Here is a 9,519-nt window from a genome sequence, read left to right as displayed (position 1 = left end):
CTTTGTCTCCCTAGTGGCAATGTTTACACACCGCACCAGGTACTTATTTGAGGCTGAGTCGACCTAGGGGAGGCCCAGGACCGGTTCAGATAATCGTCACTGGTGTTGGCCGTGAGCGGGAATCGAACCCGGGTCGCCAGGTTCATAGCGCAGCGTAGCGCTAACCGCTACACTATCGCTCCCCACATATATATACACACACTCATATACACACACTCATATACACACACTCATATACACACACTCATATATACACACACTCATATACACACACACTCATATACACACACACTCATATACACACACACTCATATACACACACACTCTTAAATACACACACTCATATATACACACTCATACATACACACACTCATATACACACACACTCATATATACACACACTCATATACACACACTCATACATACACACACTCATACATACACACACTCATATATACACACACTCATATATACACACACTCATATATACACACACTCATATATATACACACTCATATATATACACACTCATATACACACCACTCATATACACACACTCATATACACCACTCATATACACACACACTCATATATACACACACTCATACACACACCCATATACACACACACTCATACACACACACACACTCATATACACACTCATATATACACACACACTCATATATACACACACTCTTAAATACACACACTCATATATACACACACTCATACATACACACACTCATATATATATATACACTCATATACACACACTCATACATACACACACTCATATATACACACACTCATATACACACTCATATATACACACTCATAAATACACACACTCATATATACACACACTCATACATACACACACTGTCATGTATACACAGTAGAACCACGCGACAGACGAGGTCAATTCAGGGTGTCTCAAAGAGATTCAACCAATTTCAAAGCGGTATATTGCACGATGGCAACACGTTACAATTGTTGTGGTGCAACTGACGACAATGAAACGGTTCTTTTGGTAGGGGCTGATGCCCAGGTTTATCAAGGGCTACTGCCGGTAACTTATTAAAGGCTTACCCCTAACAGGTGACAACCCTAATATCGGCCCCGGGGGAAAGGGTAACTGGGAGGTCCCCAGCTCCACCCAGGCTAGACGTGATCTCCCATCCCCAAGCACCGACCGAGGGATCATCCTCACTCGGTCGGCCGGGTGAAGTAGTCACTGTCGCCCGGCACTGATTCCCCCTACCCTCGACCCCGACTGCTGAACTCTCTCCGTCCCTGGCCCTTCGCGACGACCCCCCTTCTACGTCACGGCTTCCCCCTTATATATCCCCCGTAACTTGTGACGTCATCCCTTTTTTTCACCCCCCCCACCCTGAGTGACGTGACGTCCTCCACTACTCCTCGACGCAATTACACCGAATGGTTACAAACGCTTTAACGAGTTTATCGAGTTTTACCGACACACTTGATAATAAACGTGTGATGGGTTCCCGAGACACTTCGCATGGGGCGACCCCTTTACTGCAATGCAGCGCTCCCGACAGTCCTGATGCACTGTTGCAGCCTAGGTGACGCAGCCTACTCCTTAGCGTGCCGTGACACTGGCAACGCTCTGGGGGTCCTCCGGCTAACAGGTCCCTGCAGGGTGGGCTGGTAGGACAAGCCTCTGCGCTGTCTATTGCTGATTTTACACCCCGACAGCACGAGGTTTCACTTCGTTAAAGTATTGAAGGACGGACGGACGGACGGACGGACACATTAATCTATTGCAGGCTGGTACACTCAGTTTACAACTTCGCTGCTACCGGTATAAACTACCCACGGGGAGGCTGGCCCCTGACCCGACCCCGACCCGGCCAAGGTTTGCGGGGGGTCCAGACCTCCGGCTTCCCCGGCCCCTCGGCCTCGCGCGAGCGCGTCGGGTGCCCCGGGAGCCCCAGAGTCCCACCACGGCGCCCCCCCGGCACTCGCTAACGGCAGCGGGGCGATGGGGTTCCGGTTGTGTCCTAAAGGCTGGCGCCGAGGGGCTTAGCTGCGGATTGGGCCCCGTCCTACCGCTAAGCTCTGCGGCCCATCCCCGGCTCTGCGCGCCCGCCCTCCGCCTGCCGCTGTAACGGGCAAACCGTCGAGGCGATGATTGAGCTCGTCCCAGGCGCCTCTCGAAGCGACGTGTCTCCCCCGCTTCGGCTGAAGTCACCGGCTGCCGTGATTCTGGAAAAAAAGTCGCAGGGTGTGGCGATGATCTTGTGGGGGGGGGGGGTAAGAGTGTTAAGCGCCAAGCCTTGGGGGGGTCCCGTGCGACCTCTCCCAACGTCGAGGCGGTGTTGTCTTGCGGTGTTGTCTTGCGAGTGACGTGAGGCTGGGGGCTGTTTGTGCGCCGGGAGAGGCGTCTCGCGGTGATGATTTGAGACTCTGTGGCCCGCCCTCTCTCTCTATGCCCCGCCCTCTCTCTCTATGCCCCGCCCTCTCTCTATGCCCCGCCCTCTCTCCATATGCCCCGCCCTCTCTCTCTCTATGCCCCGCCCTCTCTCTCTATGCCCCGCCCTCTCTCTATATGCCCCGCCCCCTCTATATGCCACGCGCTTTCAAGTGGTAAGAGTTTCGTTCGTGGGCGGTTCGTGGTTGCAGAGATGCAGTAAAACCTCGGATTGTAAGCGATGATTCGTGCCGGAAACGTGTTTGTAATCCAAAGCGCTCGTACGTCAAAGCGCTCGTACGTCAAAGCACTCGTACGTCAAAGCACTGTTACATCAAAACACTCGTACGTCAAAACACTCGTACGTCAAAGCACTCGTATATCAAAGCACTCGTATGTCAAAGCACTTGTACATCAAAGCGCTCGTAAGTCAAAGCGCTCGTACGTCAAAGCACTCGTACGTCAAAGCACTCGTACATCAAAGCGCTCCTACGTCAAAGCACTCGTACGTCAAAACGCCCGTACGTCAAAGCGCTCCTACGTCAAAGCGCTCGTACGTCAAAGCACTCGTACGTCAAAGCACTCGTACATCAAAGCGCTCGTAAGTCAAAGCGCTCGTACGTCAAAGCGCTCGTACGTCAAAGCACTCGTACGTCAAAGCACTGTTACATCAAAGCGCTCGTACGTCAAAGCGCTCTTACGTCAAAGCACTCGTACATCAAAGCGCTCGTAAGTCAAAGCGCTCGTACGTCAAAGCGCTCGTACGTCAAAGCACTCGTACGTCAAAGCACTGTTACATCAAAGCGCCCGTACATCAAAGCACTCGTACGTCAAAGCACCCGTACGTCAAAGCGCTCGTACGTCAAAGCGCTCGTACGTCAAAGCACCCGTACGTCAAAGCACTCGTACGTCAAAGCGCTCGTACGTCAAAGCGCTCCTACGTCAAAGCACTCGTACGTCAAAGCGCTCCTACGTCAAAGCACTCTTACATCAAAGCGCTCGTACGTCAAAGCACTCGTACGTCAAAGCGCTCGCACGTCAAAGCACTCGTACGTCAAAGCGCTGTTACATCAAAGCACTCGTACGTCAAATCACTCGTACGTCAAAGCACTCTTACATCAAAGCGCTCGTACGTCAAATCACTCGTACGTCAAAGCACTCGTACGTCAAATCACTCGTACGTCAAAGCACTCGTACGTCAAAGCACTCGTACGTCAAATCACTCGTACGTCAAAGCACTCTTACATCAAAGCGCTCGTACGTCAAATCACTCGTACGTCAAAGCACTCGTACGTCAAATCACTCGTACGTCAAAGCACTCGTACGTCAAATCACTCGTACGTCAAAGCACTCGTACGTCAAAGCACTCGTATGTCAAAGCACTTGTACGTCAAAGCACTCGTACGTCAAAGCGCTCGTACGTCAAAACACTCGTACGTCAAAGCACTCGTATATCAAAGCGTTCGTATGTCAAAACACTCGTACGTCAAAGCACTCGTACGTCAAAGCGCCGTACGTCAAAGCACTCGTACGTCAAAGCACTCGTACGTCAAAGCACTCGTACGTCAAAGCACTCGTATATCAAAGCGTTCGTATGTCAAAACACTCGTACGTCAAAGCGCTCGTACGTCAAAGCGCTCGTACGTCAAAGCACTCGTAGGTCAAAGCACTCGTACGTCAAAACACTCGTACGTCAAAGCACTCGTATATCAAAGCGTTCGTATGTCAAAACACTCGTACGTCAAAGCGCCGTACGTCAAAGCACTCGTACGTCAAAGCACTCGTACGTCAAAGCACTCGTACGTCAAAGCGCTCGTACGTCAAAACACTCTTACATCAAAGCGCTCGTACGTCAAAGCACTCGTATATCAAAGCACTCGTATGTCAAAGCACTTGTACGTCAAAGCACTCGTACGTCAAAGCGCTCCTACGTCAAAGCGCTCGTACGTCAAAGCGCGCGTACGTCAAAGCGCTCGTACGTCAAAGCACTCGTACGTCAAATCACTCGTACATCAAATCACTCGTACGTCAAATCCCTCGTCATATATCAGTTGTGATCACGTGACGCTCGGGCAGTACAAAGCGTCTACCACGTGCTGCCGCTGCTGCTCCTCGTATTAGCAAGACCCCCTCGCTCGCTCATCGAATTAACATTTATATTTAAACAACGTTGCTGGTCTTCTTTGGTTCTTTCGGTAAAGTCACCACGTAGAATGAGAATAAAATAATAAATTAATAAAAAATAAAATAACACGATTAAATTCTCACGACGTTTCGGGCCACAACACAAGCGGCCTTCATCAGGCGAAGGGACGAGACCGTCCGGTAGGACAGCGCTGGACAGTCTCGTCCCTTCACCCTGATGAAGGCCGCTTGTGTTGTGGCCCGAAACGTCGTGAGAATTTTCTCGTGTCATTTCATTAATTTATTTATTCCTTTATGAATCCTTGCAGTCACGAAAGCTTTAAGTCGAAACGTTGCTGGTCTTGCAGGCAAACCACTCGCAGGCCAAGCTTGCTCGCAATCCCAGGTTTCCGCTGTCGGTAGCGATTTCGAATCGGGCGCGCTTCTTTTGAAAGGCCCTGCACCGTGCGGGCTGTTGCCGGTCATGGACACCGTTACGTTCACCGCTCTTAAGCTCGCCGCGCCAGAGGTGGGCCGCTTCCCTATCTCGGTCGCTTACCCCGGACCCCGACCACTCGCCTCGTACCATCCTCGGCTCTCTCGCTTGTCGGGAGAGCCTACCCTCGGCTTGACCCCTCTTTGCCCTGACTCGTCACGGTGACGAGCCTCAAGTAGATTTGAAGCTTTCGTGACTGCAAGGATCCGTGCCCTTGGGTTCTATTCGGTAAAGTCACATCGGTTTACTGCACGATGGTTGGGTAGCGCAGCCCCTTTGTCGTCCACGTACCAGGTGCCTCTGTGGATTGTGTAGGCTTTGACTTTAACGCAGCTAGTTCTGTGACCCAGTCGCAAGCTAATCACTCAGCTATTTCAATGCTAAATTCTCCTGTTTGATTGGTACTAAGGTGCCTCTGTGGATGTGTAGGCTTTGACTTTAACGCAGCCATTTCTGTGACCAGTCACAAGCTAATCCCTCAGTTATTTCAATGCTAAATTCTCCTGTTTGATGTGTACCAGGTGCCTCTGTGGATGTGTAGGCTTTGACTTTAACGCAGCTAGTTCTGTGACCAGTCACAAGATAATCCCTCAGCTTTTTCAATGCTAAATTATCCTGTTTGATTTATACTAGGTGCCTCTGTGGATGTGTAGGCTTTGACTTTAACGCAGCTAGTTCTGTGACCAGTCACAAGCTAATCACTCAGCTATTTCAATGCTAAATTCTCCTGTTTGATTTGTATTAGGTGCCTCTGTGGATGTGTAGGCTTTGACTTTAACGCAGCTAGTTCTGTGACCAGTCGCAAGCTAATCCCTCGGCTATTTCAATGCTAAATTCTCCTGTTTGATTTGTATTAGGTGCCTCTGTGGATGTGTAAACTTTGACTTTAACATAGCTATTTCTGTGACCAGTCACAAGCTAATCACTCAGTTATTTCAATGCTAAATTCTCCTGTTTGATTTATACTAGGTGCCTCTGTGGATGTGTAGGCTTTGACTTTAACGCAGCTAGTTCTGTGACCAGTCGCAAGCTAATCCCTCAGCTATTTCAATGCTAAATTCTCCTGTTTGATTTGTTTCTAGGTGCCTCTGTGGATGTGTAGGCTTTGACTTTAACGCAGCTATTTCTCTGACCAGTCTCAAGCTAATCACTCAGCTATTTCAATGCTAAATTCTCCTGTTTAATTTGTACTAGGTGCCTCTGTGGATGTGTAGGCTTTGACTTTAACATAACTATTTCTGTGACCAGTCACAAGCTAATCCCTCAGCTATTTCAATGCTAAATTCTCCTGTTTGATTTGTACTAGGTGCCTCTGTGGATGTGTAGGCTTTGACTTTAACGCAGCTATTTCTGTGACCAGTCACAAGCTAATCCCTCAGCTATTTCAATGCTAAATTCTCCTGTTTGATTGGTACTAAGGTGCCTCTGTGGATGTGTAGGCTTTGACTTTAACGCAGCTATTTCTCTGACCAGTCACAAGCTAATCACTCAGCTATTTCAATGCTAAATTATCCTGTTTAATTTGTACTAGGTGCCTCTGTGGATGTGTAGGCTTTGACTTTAACATAACTATTTCTGTGACCAGTCACAAGCTAATCCCTCAGCTATTTCAATGCTAAATTCTCCTGTTTGATTTGTACTAAGGTGCCTCTGTGGATGTGTAGGCTTTGACTTTAACGCAGCCATTTCTGTGACCAGTCACAAGCTAATCCCTCAGTTATTTCAATGCTAAATTCTCCTGTTTGATGTGTACCAGGTGCCTCTGTGGATGTGTAGGCTTTGACTTTAACGCAGCTAGTTCTGTGACCAGTCACAAGATAATCCCTCAGCTTTTTCAATGCTAAATTATCCTGTTTGATTTATACTAGGTGCCTCTGTGGATGTGTAGGCTTTGACTTTAACGCAGCTAGTTCTGTGACCAGTCACAAGCTAATCACTCAGCTATTTCAATGCTAAATTCTCCTGTTTGATTTGTATTAGGTGCCTCTGTGGATGTGTAGGCTTTGACTTTAACGCAGCTAGTTCTGTGACCAGTCGCAAGCTAATCCCTCGGCTATTTCAATGCTAAATTCTCCTGTTTGATTTGTATTAGGTGCCTCTGTGGATGTGTAAACTTTGACTTTAACATAGCTATTTCTGTGACCAGTCACAAGCTAATCACTCAGTTATTTCAATGCTAAATTCTCCTGTTTGATTTATACTAGGTGCCTCTGTGGATGTGTAGGCTTTGACTTTAACGCAGCTAGTTCTGTGACCAGTCGCAAGCTAATCCCTCAGCTATTTCAATGCTAAATTCTCCTGTTTGATTTGTTTCTAGGTGCCTCTGTGGATGTGTAGGCTTTGACTTTAACGCAGCTATTTCTCTGACCAGTCTCAAGCTAATCACTCAGCTATTTCAATGCTAAATTCTCCTGTTTAATTTGTACTAGGTGCCTCTGTGGATGTGTAGGCTTTGACTTTAACATAACTATTTCTGTGACCAGTCACAAGCTAATCCCTCAGCTATTTCAATGCTAAATTCTCCTGTTTGATTTGTACTAGGTGCCTCTGTGGATGTGTAGGCTTTGACTTTAACGCAGCTATTTCTGTGACCAGTCACAAGCTAATCCCTCAGCTATTTCAATGCTAAATTCTCCTGTTTGATTGGTACTAAGGTGCCTCTGTGGATGTGTAGGCTTTGACTTTAACGCAGCTATTTCTCTGACCAGTCACAAGCTAATCACTCAGCTATTTCAATGCTAAATTATCCTGTTTAATTTGTACTAGGTGCCTCTGTGGATGTGTAGGCTTTGACTTTAACATAACTATTTCTGTGACCAGTCACAAGCTAATCCCTCAGCTATTTCAATGCTAAATTCTCCTGTTTGATTTGTACTAGGTGCCTCTGTGGATGTGTAGGCTTTGACTTTAACGCAGCTATTTCTGTGACCAGTCACAAGCTAATCCCTCAGTTATTTCAATGATAAATTCTCCTGTTTGATTGGTACTAAGGTGCCTCTGTGGATGTGTAAACTTTGACTTTAACGCAGCCATTTCTGTGACCAGTCACAAGCTAATCCCTCAGTTATTTCAATGCTAAATTCTCCTGTTTGATGTGTACCAGGTGCCTCTGTGGATGTGTAGGCTTTGACTTTAACGCAGCTAGTTCTGTGACCAGTCACAAGATAATCCCTCAGCTTTTTCAATGCTAAATTATCCTGTTTGATTTATACTAGGTGCCTCTGTGGATGTGTAGGCTTTGACTTTAACGCAGCTAGTTCTGTGACCAGTCACAAGCTAATCACTCAGCTATTTCAATGCTAAATTCTCCTGTTTGATTTGTATTAGGTGCCTCTGTGGATGTGTAGGCTTTGACTTTAACGCAGCTAGTTCTGTGACCAGTCGCAAGCTAATCCCTCGGCTATTTCAATGCTAAATTCTCCTGTTTGATTTGTATTAGGTGCCTCTGTGGATGTGTAAACTTTGACTTTAACATAGCTATTTCTGTGACCAGTCACAAGCTAATCACTCAGTTATTTCAATGCTAAATTCTCCTGTTTGATTTATACTAGGTGCCTCTGTGGATGTGTAGGCTTTGACTTTAACGCAGCTAGTTCTGTGACCAGTCGCAAGCTAATCCCTCAGCTATTTCAATGCTAAATTCTCCTGTTTGATTTGTTTCTAGGTGCCTCTGTGGATGTGTAGGCTTTGACTTTAACGCAGCTATTTCTCTGACCAGTCTCAAGCTAATCACTCAGCTATTTCAATGCTAAATTCTCCTGTTTAATTTGTACTAGGTGCCTCTGTGGATGTGTAGGCTTTGACTTTAACATAACTATTTCTGTGACCAGTCACAAGCTAATCCCTCAGCTATTTCAATGCTAAATTCTCCTGTTTGATTTGTACTAGGTGCCTCTGTGGATGTGTAGGCTTTGACTTTAACGCAGCTATTTCTGTGACCAGTCACAAGCTAATCCCTCAGCTATTTCAATGCTAAATTCTCCTGTTTGATTGGTACTAAGGTGCCTCTGTGGATGTGTAGGCTTTGACTTTAACGCAGCTATTTCTCTGACCAGTCACAAGCTAATCACTCAGCTATTTCAATGCTAAATTATCCTGTTTAATTTGTACTAGGTGCCTCTGTGGATGTGTAGGCTTTGACTTTAACATAACTATTTCTGTGACCAGTCACAAGCTAATCCCTCAGCTATTTCAATGCTAAATTCTCCTGTTTGATTTGTACTAGGTGCCTCTGTGGATGTGTAGGCTTTGACTTTAACGCAGCTATTTCTGTGACCAGTCACAAGCTAATCCCTCAGTTATTTCAATGATAAATTCTCCTGTTTGATTTGTACTAGGTGCCTCTGTGGATGTGTAGGCTTTGACTTTAACATAGCCATTTCTGTGACCAGTCACAAGCTAATCCCTCAGCTATTTCAATGCTAAATTCTTTTGTTTGATTTGTACTAGGTGCCTCTGTGGATGT

General features: G+C 46.7%; 1 protein-coding gene across 1 annotated transcript in view; it reads left to right on the top strand.

Moving 5' to 3' along the window:
• LOC116958402 (uncharacterized) overlaps positions 1–9,519 on the top strand; it is a 75,097-nt gene that overhangs the window by 34,838 nt on the left and 30,740 nt on the right. The gene's annotated exons all lie outside the window — the stretch shown is intronic.

Source organism: Petromyzon marinus, chromosome 77 (genome assembly GCF_048934315.1).
Source record: "Petromyzon marinus isolate PM22_M1 ecotype Great Lakes invasive population chromosome 77, UKy_Petmar_22M1.pri1.0, whole genome shotgun sequence".
Lineage (NCBI taxonomy): Eukaryota > Metazoa > Chordata > Hyperoartia > Petromyzontiformes > Petromyzontidae > Petromyzon > Petromyzon marinus.
Note: the sequence above shows the minus strand (reverse complement) of the source record. Positions and strands in the feature narration are given on the sequence as shown.